General features: G+C 45.8%; 1 pseudogene; it reads right to left on the bottom strand.

Moving 5' to 3' along the window:
- Positions 1–236: 236 nt before the first annotated feature.
- Positions 237–3,166, bottom strand: LOC102509217 (annotated as a pseudogene).
- Between the last annotated feature and the right edge of the window lie 991 nt (positions 3,167–4,157).

The raw sequence follows: 4,157 nt of genomic DNA, 5'->3' as shown, positions 1-4,157 counted from the left end.
GGATAAACAAAATGTGGTCTATATATACAATGGAATATTACGCAGCCTTAAAAAGGGAGAAAATTCTGACACCTGCTACAACATGAATGAATCTCAAAGACATTATGGTAAGTGAAATAAAAGCCAGTCACAAGAGGATAAATATTATGTGATTTCACTTATATGAGGTCCCTAGAGTAGTTAAATTCATAGAGACAAAGCAGAATGGTGGTTGCCAGGGGCGAAGGTTAGGGGGAGGGGGGCATGAGAAGATATTGTTTCCTGGATACAGAAGTTTAGTTGGGGAAGATGTGAAAGCTCTGGAGATGGATGGTGGTGATGGCTGCACAACAGTATAAATGTACTTAATGTTGCTGAACTGTATATTTAAAAATGGTTTTAAAATAGTATAAATTTTAGGTATTTATATATTTAGTTGTAATGCCTAGTTATTTTTATGAAGGTAAGTGTGTGTGGGTTCTGTAACTTATTTCCTTGCAAGCACAAATGGTGAGGGAAACTTCCTCTCTATGTGGGATGCTTCTGGGGCCTGGTCACCATATGCCATCACAGTGGGGACAAGTCACCGTCCTTTCAGGCAAAGGGCAAAGCTTCCACCTGAGGACTACCTGGCAAGTGTCCCCCTGCAGCTGCTTAACCTCTTGCTCCCAGATTTCCCTCCACAGTTTCTTCCACTGCTCTCCTGGCAAAGAATTTAGGATACATCGCCTTCTCAGAAGGATGCCAGTCATCTAAGTACCTCTCAGGGACCTTGTAACACTCTTATCTCTCCTGAGAGGTGCCCTCAGTAAAGCAGGGGAGATAAATGGTTGTGGATGCTGGTGGTGGCAGAATTCTTCCTCTGCCTCCCTCAGTAGCTGGGCAGACTTTACCAAACCCTTTTCCTTCTTAGTACCTTCAAACCGGGCTCTCTCAAACAAGAAAAGGACCAGTATTTGTCCCTGTGGATGCACCACAAGTCAAGGTGGCATAGCACCTGCTTATAAAGCTGCAGACCTTCCACTGCTGGGTCAGGTAGGCCAGAGTACCATGGTGACCCATTCACCTTGGGCCACCGGGGTGCAGTAAAATGGTAAATCTTTGTTATATATATATTTTACCACAATTAAAAAAAAAATAAAAGCACAATAATAGTTCTTATTTCATAGGGTCATTGTGAAGAGTAAATGAGATTATTTTGGGCTGAAGAAACAGCCAAAGTAATTAACAGCATTTATGAACCAGGCCTGGAGACCAGGGTTTGGGATGGGGGAGGGACACAAAATTTCTACTGTATCTATTGTTTAGATTTGTAAACTGGCATATTTTTATAATTCAAAAAGTAAAGCAGTTCAGAAACAGACTCACAGACATAAAAAACAAACTTATGGTTACCAGGAGGGAAGGGGACAAAGGGATAAACTGGGAGCTCGAGATTTGCAGATACTAACTTCTATATATAAATAGACAGACCACTAGTTTCTACTGTATAGCACAGGGAACTATATTCAATATCTTGTAGTAACATATAATGATGGGGGAAGGTATAGCTCAGTGGTTAGAATGTGTGCTTAGCATGCACACACTGGGTTCAATCCCCAGAACCTCCATTTAAACAAACAAACAAACAAACCTAATTACCTCCCAAATAAAATAAATAAGTATCTTGTAGTAACCTATAATGAAAAAGAATATGAAAGGGAATATATGTATGTTTATGTATGACTAAAACATTATGCTGAATACCAGAAACTGATACAACATTGTAAACTGAGTATAAAAATAAAACAAATTAAAAAGTAAAGTGGTAAAAGGCTGCTTTTTGCTGTGTTACTGATTTATTCAAGATTTAGTGTCCACAGAAAAGTACATAAAGATTGAGAACAACATTCTATTCTTGGCTTATGTGTGGCCTTCTGTGTTTGTCTTTATGTGCAACTTTTTCCAGATTTCCTCAGCTTTGCTTACCTTTCTCCCCTCTCTGCCCCCATTTACTTAAGTCTATTAGTCACAAAATCTTAAACATCCCGGTCTGATCCCTGGATTCTCCCGTCTTGCCCCCAGAAAGACCCCAGACCTCACACAGGGGGGGTGTGCCTGCTCATTTCCCGCCAGTGTCCTCTGAACTCCTCTGCCCCATTTTTACCTCCTTCCCTAAAGCGAAACCTTCCCTGAAATCTGATTTCCAGTCTTCCCCTTTGCAAACTGAGAGGCCTGCTCCTCCAGGAGGCGGGAGCCGGCGGGGAGCCCGGCCGGAAGTCAGTTTCCTGGGTGGGAGAATCCTGGCCCAAAGCCAGACGGCTGACGTCACCCGATCCAGATGGCGGAAGCCGTTGCCCAATCGGAGGAAATCGACGCCAGCACCACATTTCTCGGTGACTTTCTTCCTCGGTTCAGAAAAGCATTTTCCTCGACAGGAGGCAGCTGAGTCGGAGTGGAAATTGCCCTGAGCTTTGAACCACACGGTGTGTTGACCGTGAAGCAGGCCGTGACTGACAAATGAATGTGAGACCTGACACCGGACTCCCGGAGTCATAAGACGGCAAGTCTGGGTCTTTGCCACCTACATTCTAACCTCTGACAAATCAGTTCAGTCGGTTTTCTTAGCCATGAGTAACAATAATACCTACCTCATAGAAGCTACTGTTGCATGGCTAGAATGAGGTCATCCATGTGAAAGATTTCATAAACTTCAAGCAGGAGTGCAACATTCTGCCTGTTGTGAGAGCCTTCCTGAGGGTGGTGGACCCCAAGGAGGCAGGATGGAGCGTGGTTACAGGCTGATCCCAGAGCCAGGCAGCCTGCACCAGAATGTGCAGCTGGGACATGAAACAGCCTCTGGGTGCCCAGTTATCTTGAGGTCAAAATGGAGGACGGTAAGAATATCACCCTGCAAAGGGAGGGGCAGGGGGTATAGTTCAGTGGTAAAGTGCATGCTCAGCATGCAGGAGGTCCTGGGTTCAATCCCCAGTACCTCTGTTAAAAACAATAAAAAGAAAATAAACATAATTACTTCCCCTCCAGAACAAACCAACAACAAAAAAAATTTTTTAAAGAAAGAATACCACCCTCATCACAGTGTTATCAGGAGGGTGAGGTAGTTACTCCACTCAGACTACACAGAACACTGCCTGTCTTGTGGCAGCACTCACCAAGGCTTAGCTAGGATGATGGTTCCCAAGGCCATCATGTGCACTTGCAGGCCCTGGCCTGGGCGTTCAACCCGATTCCCAAGAGGTCTCATAAGAAGTTTCTTTCCTGACCCGCAGTCCACACAGCAGGCAAAGCTGAGACAGGAAGGGGGCAGGGCACAGCCATTCTAGGAACAACACAACAATTAACATCAGGATGGCTGAGGAGTCAATCCCCAATAGGCCTTGAGGCTCAAGATGGTGGGAGACTTGACTTCTAGCAGACCTTGAGCTTCATTATAAGCCCATTGTAATATATTAACATGGTGAATAGCATGCCATGGCAGTCCCAAGCCTAGCCATGAAAGGTCAAAGAGTGGGAAACGGCCAACTTCCTGTCCCAGCCCCTTCCCCAGACTACTTAGACTGGTCCTTCCACTTATTAGCATATGAAGCCACTGAGTTCATAAAAACTGGCAACATGATGACTTGTGGCCGCACCCTCTCTCTGCCTCTTCGGAGTTGGCCTACACTCTGTCTCTGGAGTGTGTACCTACTTTTACTCTAATCTGAGCACCCAACATCCACACCTTGTGGCCTTTCTCTTGCCTTTTGATGTATCTCTAAATAAATGTACCTTTACTACTGTGGCTCGCTCTTGAACTCTTTCCTCTGTGAAGCCAAGGACCCACACGTGGCGGGACACGTTCCGGGGGCTCAACTGAAGCCTGGGACACAGCCCTCCTCACACCCCACATCCATTTTTCCTGCATCAGAACTATTTAACTAAAGTCTGAACATGTCACTTCTCTGCTGAACCACTCAAATCTGCCCCAGCCCCAGCCCCAACCCTACCAGTGAAAAACATCAAGCACCTGTGATAGGCCCTTGAGCCCCTCTCCAGCCTCTCCTGATGCCCACTGCCTCTCAGCAAGGGTCCAGCAACCCCAGCTGCCTGTAGATTCTCACCTCCACCACCTGGTTCCTGTTGCCCCTCTGCCCAGCATGCCCTCACCAACCTTGCCTTGCAAACTCCCAGTTCTCCTT

This window comes from Camelus ferus, chromosome 20 (genome assembly GCF_009834535.1).
Source record: "Camelus ferus isolate YT-003-E chromosome 20, BCGSAC_Cfer_1.0, whole genome shotgun sequence".
Taxonomy (NCBI): Eukaryota; Metazoa; Chordata; class Mammalia; order Artiodactyla; family Camelidae; genus Camelus; species Camelus ferus.
This window is presented reverse-complemented; position numbering and strand designations above follow the sequence as displayed.